Genomic DNA, 13,073 nt, shown 5'->3' on the forward strand with positions numbered 1-13,073 from the left:
AAGCAAGGAGCCCAATGTAGAACTCGAACCCAGGACCCTGGAGTCATGACCTGAGCTGAAGGCAGACGTTTAACTGACTGGACCACCCAGGCATCCCACCAGAATATATAAAGAATTCCTAAAACTCAATCCCAATGGGAAAATGGGCAAAGGACTTAAAATGAAATTTCTCCAAAAAAGATATATGAGTGATTAATAAGCACATCAATATGCTCAACATAACTACTCATCAGGGAGATGCAAATCAAAACTACAATAAGATACCAACCCATACCCATAAGGATGGCTACTCTCAGAAAAGCAGAAAAAAGTGTTGGCATGGACGTGGAGAAACTGGAACCCTTGGGGACCATCAGTGGGAATGTATTGTGGTACAGCTGCTAAGGAAAACAGTATGGTGGTTCCTCAAAAGATTAAAAGTAGAATTACCATAAAATCCACCAATTCCACTTTAGATTTATACCCCCAAAAACCTGAATAAAGGCTCTCAAATGTATATCTGTAGATCCATGTTTATAGCAGTATTACTCATAATAGCTTAAATACGGAAAATGCCAAGTTTGCACCGAGGAATAAATGGGTAAGTAACATGTGATATAGACATACAAAGAAATGTTATTCAGCCTTCAAATGGAAGGAAATGCTGCAATATGAAGTATGGATGGATCTTGAGGACATTATGCTAAGTGAAATAAGTCAGTCACAAACAGACAAGTGCTGGATAATTCTACTTACATGAGGTACATAGTCAAAATCATATTGACAGGAAGTAGAATGGTAGCTGGCAGGAGTTGGGGGAAGCAGAGAATGGGGAACTATTGTTTAATGGGTACAGAGGTTCAGTTTCACAAGATGAAAAATTTTTAGAGATGGGTGGTAGTAACAGGTACACAAGGTTATAAACATATTTAATACTGAACTGTACATCTTTACATGTATTACTCATACGTTAGCAACTAAGGATTTTCAAATAAGTTTATTAAAAAACTTTACCAAATTCCATGCCACTCTGATACCTTATTTCATATCTGCCTGAGCATTTAAGTAGACAAAAGGTAAGTCATTCACTTATCTCTTACTCTGTGTTACTGTATAATTGACTATGAGTTACCTCCTCAATAAAGCTGGGAAAGTTATTATCTCTTCTGATTGTTTTAGATCCACCACCCTCAATCCCACACAATGCTGTGTAAACACTAGGCCTTTGCTGGTTGAGTGTTCCCTAGGAATTAAAATGAACACTGGATTTACAAAACCAGGAGACAGAAGCCACATGCTTATTTCAAATATTATCCCCTATAAACATTTAGAGGCCTCTAGGTAAAAAGCCATTTTGTGAATTCAAAAAGCTCTGGGATTATGAACCAATCTATCCTTATTTTTTTTTTTTTTTTACAAATTTTATTCATTTGACAGGGAGAGACCACAAGCAGGGGAAGTGACAGGCAGAGAGCTAGGGAGAAGCAGGCTCCCCGCCAAGCAGGAAGTCCAACACAGGGCTTGATCCCACGATCCTGGGATTATGACCTCAGGCGAAGGCAGACACTTCACTTAACCCACTGAGCCACCCAGGTGCCCCTCATCCTCATATTATTTAATAGAACATTCAGAAAAAGCGGGAGCCATGATTGAAGTATGTCAGCAGCCTTCCAGAGTCTCAAAGATAAGAACAATTCCTTCCTTGAAGAAATATTGCTTAATTTTTTTTGCACCTCTCCCCACTCCGCCAAGTCCTCTGGATGTATTAAGGCAGTGTAGGTTACATTACCCAGCAGAGATGGAGAAATTTATAGGTTAAAACAGACATTTCTGGGATGCCTGGGTGGCTCAGGTCATGGTCTCAGGGTCCTGGGATTGAGCCCATATCAGACATTCTGCTCAGCAGGGAGCCTGCTTCCCCTCCTCTCTCTGCCTGCCCCTCTGCCTGTGATCTCTGTCAAGTAATAAATAAAATCTTTAAAAAAAATACAAAAAACAAAAAAAAAAAACAGACAGACAGACATTTCTAATCCTCTTGGAATTACAGCATCTTTACTTTTTTTTTTAAGATTTTATTTATTTGAGAGAGAGAGCATAGTAGACAAGGAGAGCGGGGAGCCGTAGAAGAGAGGGAGCCTGACACAGGGCTCCATCTCAACCCTGAGATCATGACCTAAACCAAAGGCAGACGCTTAACCCACTGAGCCAGGCAGGCGCCCGGAATTACAGCATCCTATGTGGTTTTAGGGAGATAGTTTTTAAGTTGAAAATAATGAAGAACTCTGAAAATTTAGTTGCCCTGTGATGCATTAGGTTAGATGATGCAGTAGGTTAGCCTATAGTTGGAAGTCTTCAACAGTAGTTATCAGATAAAAACTCTCATAATGAGTAGAAAACTGGACTAGAAAATTCCTAAAGTAGGAGCACCTAGGTGACTCAGTTGGCTAAGCATCCAACTCTTGATTTCAGCTCAGGTCTTGATCTCAGAATTGTGAGTTCAACCCCGGGGTTGGGCTCGTGCTCAGTGGGGCATCTGCTTGGGATTCTCCCTCTCTCTCCCTCCGCCCCTCCGCCTCCTATGTGAGTGCACTTTTTCTCTCTCTAAAATAAATAAAATCTTAAAAAAAAAAAAAAAAAATCTCTAATTCCAACAATTTTTATTTTACTTCTTTCTTCAACCAAGACTATTAGGATATTAGCTATCAAAAAAAATTTTTTAAAAGAAAGAAAAACACTAGCCCCAGACCTGTTAAACCAGTCTGTGTGACAGGTTTAAAAAAAAAAAAAAAAAAAAAAAAATTCCTAGTCATTGACTGAAAAGGAAATAGAATGTTACATAGTGATCTACACCTGAACCAGTTCACAGCATTTAAGAGAGGTCAATATCAGATGAGAGAGTTCTGAGCCTAGCTTTCAAAATGCCAGTTCTTTGACATAACCTAGTCATTATCTGAACTGTAAGTTCATTAATCCAAATGCCATCATTTCCCTACCCTTCCTCTCATTTTAAAACAATTAAATCTTATGCTCGATGTTATTTCTATTCTGCACTGGTGATTCAAAACAAAACTTGTGGGGCACCTGGCTGGCTCAGTCAGTGAAACGTGTGACTTGGGTGTAGAGATTACTTAAAATAAAATCTTTAAAAGCAAAACAAAACTGCAACACAAAAACACAGGCAGATTTGTAAATTAATACTATGCCATGAACAACTTTCATATGATCACTTTACAATGTTTAATTATTTTTGGATTCACAACAGTCCTCCTGCAATTAGAAAAAAGGAAACTGAGGCAAGAGAAATGGGAAGAGTAGCAAGTAGGCACCCACCTGGACAATGCAGCTGCTATCCTACTCTACTGGACCACAATACTTTCCTTAAAAGCACCTGTCATGGGGCATCTGTGTTGCTCAGCCAGTTAAGCCTCTGCCTTCAACTCAGATCATGATCCCAGGGTCTTGGTGATCCAGCCCCATACCAGCTCCCTGCTCAATGGGAAGCCTACTTCTCTGTCTCCGGCTTCCCCTGCATGTGCTCTCTCTTTCTCTATCAAATAAACAAATAAAATCTTGGAGGGGGGGAGTGCCTGTCAAGTAACACAGAATTCCTCATCACAGGCATCCAAGGCATCCCCCAAAAGAAGCAAATCAGAATTCCTACTCCCTGAGGAAGAAGAAACCAGGTAACCCAAGCATGCTTCTTAGTCTGCACTTTGGCTTGGGAAAAAAATGAATGGAGAGAGTCAAGGGGACCAACTTCTGAGACTGAAGACCAAATTATTAGGTTTATTCCACCACACGCTGGGAAATTATAGAAAGGCTGCTTAAGTAAGCCTTTCTATAGTCCTAGGGTCTTTTGATTTCCATTCTAAAGTTAGAACCCCAAACAAAAAAATATCTGAAATTAAAGTATTTCCCCTACCTCAGTAGTTATATTCTTACATACTTCTATAAAACCCACAAGGCCTACAGAAGTCCCTGATATTTACAGCTGATTCCAAGTGTACACTAGTGTCTACTTTCTCGTCTTCAAATGCAAAATAATGTTGGCGCTGACGCAGGCAGGGCCTTCACGCACATTTCCCTGGGAAATCGTTACTTTCACATAACACTTTACTGCGTTCTATCTCCAATAGCCTCCCTGGATCAGTACAGCAAACGGGAAGGAGAGTAACAACAGGCGTGTACATCTACTACGTCCCTCACAGAAAACATAAAATCCTGGGAGCAAGAACTGGCAAAGGAAAACTCGCCTGACCCTAGGTCCCTCCACGGTACAAAGACAGAGTAGCCAGGGGCTCTGCACCCCACACCCCACTCTGCGAGAGGAAGACGACTTTCAATGCCACTGGACCTAATCCTCAACGTCCCTCTCCCACGTGGGTCTTCCCCCTCTCCCGAGCGCCGGGTCGGATTGGAGAGAGGTCTGGAAGGAATCAGCCCACGCCAAGGCTGGGGAGGGGGATGGTGGCCAGCTCCCGGCAGACACCCCAGTCCCTCCTTAGAGGCCCTGGGCTGTTCGACTCCCAGTTCCGGGGTCTGAACTCCCACCCCCCACTCCGGGACCCTAGACCCCTGTGCGTCTGCCCAGAGTGGGTACTCAAGGGCCCAGAGCCGCGGAGAGGTCCGGGCTGCCCCGCACAGGTCCGGACGAGATGGAGCCCGGGCCGCGTGCGGGCGCAAGATGGGAGGCGGCCCTCCCGCTGCCACCGCCCCTCCCCGTGCCCCGGGCCTCTCCAGGTCCCGGACTACCGGCTCTAGGGCGGCTCTCACCTCACCTCAGGGCGGAGGCGTCCGGGGTCCGGCGGTGCCGGGCAGCCCCTGTGCAGAGGCAGTGCTGGGCGGGAGGAGACGCCAGGAGCTCCGGCGATGGCTGACAGGCGCGCAGCACCAGGCCGGCCCGGCTCACGGGGAAGGGGCGGGGCCTCACGGAAGGCGGCCCCGCCCCCGCCCCGCCCCCGCCCCTGCCTCCCACCTCAGCGTGCGAGCACCATGAGGTGACTACGTCCGGGGTTACTCCGGGCCGTTCACCTCCGACCCCGCTGCCGGCTACCGCGCGGTCTGGCCGGCCTCGAGGGGAGGCGCGGGCCCCGAGGGCCGGGCGACAGCCAATGAGAGGGCGGCGTGGGGCGGGGCGACGTGAGGCGATGCGGATGGTCCGAGCGCCGCTCTGCCATTCGGGGCCCAGCGGCGAAAGGGCGGGCGGGTTCCGGGCGGTCGCGGCGCCCCCGGCTCGGCCTTCGCCGCCCACTCTGCCAGGGGCGGGGGCGGGGGCGGGGGCGGGGGCGGGGCCGGCCGGCCTTCTCCTCCCCTCCCGCGGAGAGGTGAGGTGAGGGAAATGGCCCCACGTGCACCTCCCAGGAGGTAGAGAGGCGCCGGGGGCGCAGAAAGTGAGGGGCCAGCAGGCCTGCAGCACGGGAAGGGAGTCCAGAACCAAAGAGGACTGAGCGGGAATAGGCAGTGTTCTGGCACGCAAAGACCTTACCATTTTCAATACTAGCCCCTTGAAGAATTGGGCACTGTACCCATGAATTGCCCAGGATCACACAGGCTGGTTTCAGAGTTGGTATAGGCTAAAGAACCCCTATTCTGGAACAACACCACCAGCCCCCTGGCTAGCTCAGCAGCTCCAAAGCAGCCCTCCTCAAAGGATTTTGAGGTGCAGGATCCTGGAGCATTGAGGGGAAGCCTCAGCAAAGGAAGCTCAGGAAGAAGGGCAGAATGCCAATGGACAACAGTCCCTTCTGCCTTGAGCAGGTAAAATAAGAGGACAGTAAATTCCTGATTTCTCGGAATGGAGCTTGCTTCCCAAACTCCATTGTAGTTACACCAAGTCATTGAACAGGAGCCAACCAATTTCTCTAGCTTCGCCAGTTACTTCATAGTAAGACATTCGTGGTGGCTGTTGAGAAGTAACAGTAACAGGAGAGAGTCCCAGTTTATAGTACATTTCTTGGGTGGAAAAGAAAGAAAATTGCTTCAGAAAAGTGGGGTGAGTTTAACCCCCTACAAGAATTTAATGAAGTACCCTGAGTACTTTCCTGATCTTTACACAGGCTTGTGCTAAGGGTCTGAAGAGGTACGGTGAATGATGATTTGGTGGGAAGAAGTTCTATGCCAGAGGGCGAAAAGTGACTAGGGTAGAAGTACACATTCAAGGTCAGAAGTTCCTGGGCAGAAGCAGAGGCAGAAAGATGAGAAGATTGAGCAACAAGAATAATATTCACCTAGGACTCATAATATCTTGGTGGTGGCTTCTCTGAGTTTACCAACCTACTTTAATAGGGACTGGAACAGAAATTTGGAAAGATTTGGACTTTACAGAGCAGTGAACTATTTATATATTTATAAATATATATATTATATAAATTTAATATACTTAATATATAAATATATATTTATACATTTCACATTATATATAAATATAAATATGTATATTTATACATTTCACAATAACTGTGACATTGGATGCATCTGTCAATGAACAGATATGTTAACTAGAATTTTTAAATGATACAAAAAAAAATTTTTTTTTTAATTTTTGGGGGCACCTGAGTGGCTCCATTGGTTAAGTGTCTGCCACAGGTTATGATCCTGGGGTCCTGGGATCAAGCCCTGTGTAGGGCTCCCTGCTCAGCACGAAGTGTGCTTCTACCTCTCCTTCTGCTGTTCTCATTCTCTCTCTCTCTGTCAAATAAATAAATAAAATCCCTAAAAAATAATTTTTAAATTAAAAAAACTTTTTAAGATAATTGAGCATAACTTCCTGGTTTAACAAGATGTTTGGCTTGACTGACTAGGGGGGAAAAAAAGGCCCCAAGAAGAGGGAAGATTTGCCTCTCTCTAGTAGTGCTCTCTCAACCTGGCAGGAAAAGACTTCGGAAAGAACTAAAAATCTTGAGACTGCCTCTTTTACTTTTCATATACCTTTCCTATTTCTTATTAAATAATAGGAACTTTGCCCCCAAAGTGTTTCTTAGTGGTGTTGCTATTTACCAGCCTTAGGAGCAGTGCAAAACCAGGGGGCCTTACTCTCAGAAACTGTCCTTATGTGAAATTTCAGCAAGCCCTTATTCTGCTTTTGTCCTCACTGAATATTGGAAGTAATTGGGCCCTGAGAAGAACCAGCCAAGGAAAGGTCTGATGAAAGAACTATAGTGGAAGAAAACAAAGGATGAATTAGAACATCCCCAGACTGCTTACATAAAGGTCTAGTTATCATCAAATGTTAAGATAAATGGGCAGAGAACTACGTCTTTAAAACAATACTTCTACAATTCCAACAGCTCCTCAGCGCTGTGTTTGGTGCGTGCCACAACCTGCCCATCTCTATATGGGCTCTTCAGAGCTGTTCCCTGAGTTCTTGCCACACAAGCCAACACATCTGTAAGAAGCGGAGGAGGACAGCCAAAGGGTGGAGAGAACTTACTATACAAGATTAGCAGGTGGAAGAAAAGAGAGTGAATGGAGTGACACACTTCTAGAAGCTGAAACTAGACGGCTCTCATGGGCTGAATTGTGGTCCAAAATTCATATGTGAAAGTCCTAACCCCTATTACCTCAAAATGTGAGTTTACTTGGGGATAGGATCTTTAAAGAAGAAATTAAAATTTCAAATGGGGTCATTAAAGTGGGCCCTAATTCCAAATGACTTGTGTCCTTATAAGAAGAGGAGGTTAGGACACAAGCACAGAGGGAAGACCATCTGTGAATCACAACTGATGAAGCACTTACCAGGATGGTGGCTCTTATGCTGGAGAAGATGGTCATCTACAAGACAAAGAGAGAAGCCTCAGAAGAGACCAACCCTGCAGACACCTTGATTTCGGACTTAGAGCCTCCAGAACTGTGAAGAAATAAATTTCTGTTGTTTAAGCCACCCAGTTTGTGGTACTTTATTATGGCAGCCCTAGAAAACTAATATTAAAACCCTCTTAAAGATGGTCTCTCACCCTACTGTGGGGAAAGTAAGAAGACTCCCAAGCAGTCTGTCTTTAAGGTGATGGCAATCTAGTTAGGAAGACAAAACTAAACACCAAAACAGTGTCCATGTCTTGCTCCTTAGATGATAGCCATGTGGATTTTACAAAAGCCACAGATGGGAGAGGATAAATTCTTAGAAATTAGTAAGCCTTCAAATACATAACAGTATGTGGGTCGATGTCCAAGCCATTCTGGCACTTTATTTTCCACTCTATTTTAGTGTAGGGCAGTCTTTCTCAATGTTCCACTGACCACCTGAAATAGAATCACTAGGTGCTTGTTTAAAATTCAGATTCCCAGCCCCACTGCAGACTTTTTAAAGCAGCAATTATTCGCCCTGAAGTTTGAGAACAATAGTTTAGGGTTTATCATTATTGTACCCTCTTGGCAGCCAGTATCTCTGTAAAACAGCCTGTGCCTCCTACATTTGCACTTCTAAGACAGGAAAGTCTCAGGTCAGGCCAGAGTTAAACCAAGGGAGGAAAGAAAATGCCTTAATAGGAAAAGGAACCGTGAAGAGGTCCCTATCCCGGTGGTTGCCCCTGGTTCCAAATTCCTTAGGTAGCAAGCTCAATAGAGGATAGAGGAAACAATGGGTTGTATTGCTATGCCTATTCCTATCTTTGCTGATGCTAGCAAACTCGTTCCTCCTCCCTCTTATTTTCTGAATCCTTCTAGTCCTTGGAAGTCCCATTTTCTCTAAGAAGAACTCTTTTACTTCTCCAGGTTCCACTGATCTTCCTCTCCTCCGTATTCTTGTACCAATCTGGTCACCACCACATGGTTCAGCATTTATTAGGCTACCATTTTTTTGTGTGTATGTTGGTTTTAGCTCTCCAATTGAATTTTAATAATCTTAAAGAGAGAGCATTTCTTACAGTTTGGTACTCCCCTCTGTAGCTCTTGGAGTAGGCTAAAGTATGGATATTAGTAAGTGCTTCACTGACTGAAATAAAGATTAGCTCAGTACCTGAGAGGCCACTCTGCTCCTGATGTCTGCTTATCCGTCTTCATGTCACCTCTGGGAGGCAAAGATGCCAGTAGGCTATTTGGCTGCTTTATAGATGAATAGACTTCATCAAGAAAGTCAGCGCCTTGACCAAAATTGTGGCTCCAGTTGTGAAATAAGGGAAAAAGACATAAAGACCTTATCTGAACACTAGGCTTCTTTGCTCTGGTCAGCCATTCAGGTTTGTCCAGAGTGAAGTCCCTGAGGGAACTTCACACCAGAAGGTCAGAAAATGTCCCCAGGGAAGTCACTTTATAAGTCTGGTCCTGATGATGAAAGGTAGAATTACACAATGAAGGACAGAGTTCATAGTGGAGACTCACCACAATGTTTTCACATGGACACTTGGGTTTTCACATGGATACTTAGGTTTTCACAAGGCATTTCAGTACTCCCTCCCTCCTTGTTATTTAATCCTGAATACCTACTCCCTATCCTTAGTTGGTGGTTACCTAAGCGGTTTCTTCCATAACACCTCCAAGGTCTTTTTTTTTTTTTTTTTTTTTTTAATATTTCTAAGTCCTACATACCTCACAACTAAACAGCTGACGTTTAAAGAGCCCTTTTATCTAAAGGCAGGAAAATGGACAAGATGACTCATTTAGGTCTTGCCCAGTGCTAGGATTTTCACATTTTATATTGATCAGCTTTACTTTTCTATGACCTCACTCTCCTGCAAACCAGTGAAAATGTTCCCCATGAGTTTACTTTCTATTCCTGTCCTCACCTCCTCTTCAGATTTTTCCAGTATTTCCATTATTCCTTACACATCAGACGAGGCTTTTTCTTGCATTTCCACTTGTCTACCTCAACTACCCCCACTCTTCATTGTATTATTCTGTATGCAACACAATAAATAATAAAATACAACATTAGTAACTTTTGTCAAGCCTCTCCTTTCAAGGAAAAGTGAGCCATCACTCAACTACCTTTCATCCTTTTCTTCAGTCTTAAAGTTTTCCTGTATTATAACTTGGAGCAGAAGATTTCGCAATATTCCTGTCCTTTTTTTACTTTCACCTCTGATCAACACATCAGACCAGCAGGTAGAAAGCCAAGTCCCCAACACAAGCCTTGTTCATCAGTGGACCTGCTATCTTGCCAATATGCTGAATTTTCTTAATGAAAATGAAAAGGAAGAAAGGATAAGGGAAACAAAAAAATGAACGAAAATAAAATGTAGTTTAAACCAATGAATGGGGCATCTGGGTGGCTCAGTGGGTTAAAGCCTCTGCCTTCAGCTGAGGTCATGATCCCAGGGTCCTGGGATCAAGCCCCACATCATACTCTCTGCTCAACGGAGAGCCTACTTCCCTTCCTCTCTCTCTCTGCCTGCCTCTCTGCCTACTTGTGATCTCTGTCAAATTAAAAGAAAGAAAGAAAGAAAGAAAGAAAGAACTCTAAAAAATTTTTTAAAAAAAAATTAAAATCAATGGGGGCGCCTGGGTGGCTCAGTGGGTTAAAGCCTCTGCCTTCGGCTCAGGTCGTGGTCCCGGGGTCCTGGGATCGAGCCCCACATCGGACTCTCTGCTTTGCAGGGAGCCTGCCTCCTCCTCTCTCTCTCTCTCTCTCTGCCTGCCTCTCTGCCTACTTGTGATCTCTGTCTGTCAAACAAATAAAATCTTTAAAAAAAAAAATTAAAATCAATGAATAGGGGGCCCCTGGGGAGCCTAGTCCATTAAGTGGCCGACTCTTGATATCTGCTCAGGTCATGATCATGATCATGATCATGATCTGTTCAGTCCTGGGACTGAGCCCCGCATCAGGCTCTGCACTCAGTGGGGAGTCAGCATGGGATTCTCTCTCCCTTGCCCTCTGCCCCTCCTGGCTCTCTAAAATAAATAAATAAAATCTTTTAAAAAATCTTTTTTTAAAAGATTTTATTTATTTATTTTGACAGAGAGAGATCACAAGTAGGCAGAGAGGCAGGCAGAAGGAGAGAAGTCAGCTCCCGGCTGAGCAGAGAGCCCAATGCAGAGCTCGATCCCAGGACCCTGGGACCATGACCTGAGCTGAAGGCCGAGGCTTAACCCACTGAGCCACCCAGACGCCCCTAAAAAAAATCTTTTTAAAAAAATAAATCAACTAGGGAGTGAAATGGCCATAATAAACAAAACAGCATAGTTTTGGGAGTCAATATAGGCAAGCAGAAATGAGAACTGGCAACCTAAGCCAAAATACGTTAAGAGCAGCAGGGACTTGTTCTATATCATAAAGAGCTTTGGGCTCTTTAATCAGATCTTGACTCTGTCAATAATTAGCTGTGTGACCTTGAGCAAATGAAACTGAGCCTCAGTTTCCTTGTCTGTAAAATTGAGGTATAATAGCTACCTTGGAAGGTTGTATTTTGTATGAAATGTTATAGCCAAAATGTAAAATCTCTAACACAGAGCTTGGAACATAACAAGCTCGCTGAAGATACTGCTTCCCCTTTCCCTTCTGTGCCTCCTTCCATCCCCTACAAGTGCTCGGTATAAGAATAAAGTATCCTATGGATGCTCACTTCATTCAGGAATGACTATGTTATTAAAATCACCACCCCACTCACCCGAGGCCCATATTCCCAGTAACAGAGCATGTGATCAGAGAACTAGCAATCATTTGAATCCTTTACCCTCATTTGGATGGAGCAAGTAAACAGGAGAAGTGACTGTGGCCTGGGCTTCTGAAAACCAGCTGGAGGATCAGCGGGCTGAGCCCTGTTCAGTCCTATGATTGTACTGCACTGAAGAGGCTCTTTGGCCTCTTTGGCAAGGACATGGGACAGCAGGAACTTTCATGTACTGCAGACAGAAGTGTAAACGGGGACAACGTCTTAGAAAAGAGTTTGGCATTAAATAGTAAAGCTGAACATACCCTGTCTACCCTATAACCCAGCTTCCATTTCTGAATTTATACTCTGGAGAAACTTTTATATGTGCCCGGGAACATTGTTAATTATGACCCCAAACTGGAAACAACCCCATGTGCCTCAGCAGTAGAACGGGTATATAAATTGTGAGGCATTCATACAATGCACTATTACAAAACAAGTAGAGCGAACAAACTGTTGCTCCATGAAGTATGGATGAATTTTACCAGTACAGTGTTGAGCAAAAAAATCCAGGTAAAAAGTATGTTTCCTGCTATACAGAGTTCAAAAATAGGCAAAACTCGTGTGTGGTCTGGATAACGGTTACTCCTGATAGGAGGTAGTGACTGGGAGAGGTCATGAAGAGAGGTAAAATCCATTTTGTGTTGTACATAATAAACAGTTTACTTTAAAAAACATAAAAAATGATTACATTTATTTAGGTTCAAAGCAGGCAAAAATAAAAAAATCTATTGTTCACTATTTTTAAAAAGCTTGGGTAAATAATGATTGGGAGGAGGGAAAAAAGTGTAATCACTTGTATATCACAAGAAGATAAACAGCTTGGGGCACCTGGGTGGCTCAGTGGGTTAAAGCCTCTGCCTTCAGCTCAGGTCATGATCCCAGGGTCCTGGCTCTCTGCTCAGTGGGGAGCCTGCTTCCCTTCCTCTCTCTCTGCCTGCCTCTCTGCCTATTTGTGATCTCTGTCTGTCAAATAAATAAATAAAAATCTTAAAAAAAAAAAAAAAAAGAAGATGAAGAAGAAGATAAACAGCTTATAGGACAGTGACGATGTTCAATTTCTACATTAGGGTAATGTTCAATTTCTACATTAGGGTAATGGCTGAATAGGGTTCCCATTATTATTACTGTTATTATTAAAAATATATTTATGTTATATGTACTCTTCTATATGTGTGATGCATTCCACAATAAAAGAATTTAAAGGAAACTAAACCAACCAACCCCAAAGCACACATTTTTTAAAAGAAAGAGAGCAGAGCACGGTATTAAGATAATAATTTTCGAGCTTAGGAGGCCTTCAATTCAACTTGTCTAACCATTTCAAGAAACTGAAATAGAGGCCAGAGAAGTTAAGTGACTTACCCAAAGGGATTCAGTCAATTACCGAGCATAATCTAGAACCTAGGTAAACCTCCTGGCTTGTCAAGTGCTCCTCCCACAGACCCACCCTGATTAATCCATCCAGTCCTAGTTTCTTTTTTATTTTATTTTATTTTATTTTTTTTA

The 13,073-nt window shown here is 43.6% G+C and overlaps 1 protein-coding gene across 8 annotated transcripts in view; it reads right to left on the reverse strand.

Annotated features, from left to right (window-relative positions):
• Nucleotides 1–13,073, reverse strand: part of ACACA (acetyl-CoA carboxylase alpha) — a 285,737-nt gene that overhangs the window by 234,706 nt on the left and 37,958 nt on the right. The window contains exon 1 of one of the 8 annotated variants that reach the window (XM_059149714.1): nucleotides 4,758–4,904. The exons of 4 other annotated variants lie outside the window; for them this stretch is intronic. The gene's annotated coding sequence lies outside the window, so the exon portion shown is untranslated. Of the gene's footprint in view, nucleotides 1–4,752; nucleotides 4,905–13,073 lie in introns of those variants that run through there. 3 more of the 8 variants (XM_059149716.1, XM_059149712.1, XM_059149713.1) reach the window with 3 other exon arrangements.

The sequence above is a fragment of the Mustela lutreola genome, chromosome 15 (assembly GCF_030435805.1).
Source record: "Mustela lutreola isolate mMusLut2 chromosome 15, mMusLut2.pri, whole genome shotgun sequence".
Taxonomy (NCBI): Eukaryota; Metazoa; Chordata; class Mammalia; order Carnivora; family Mustelidae; genus Mustela; species Mustela lutreola.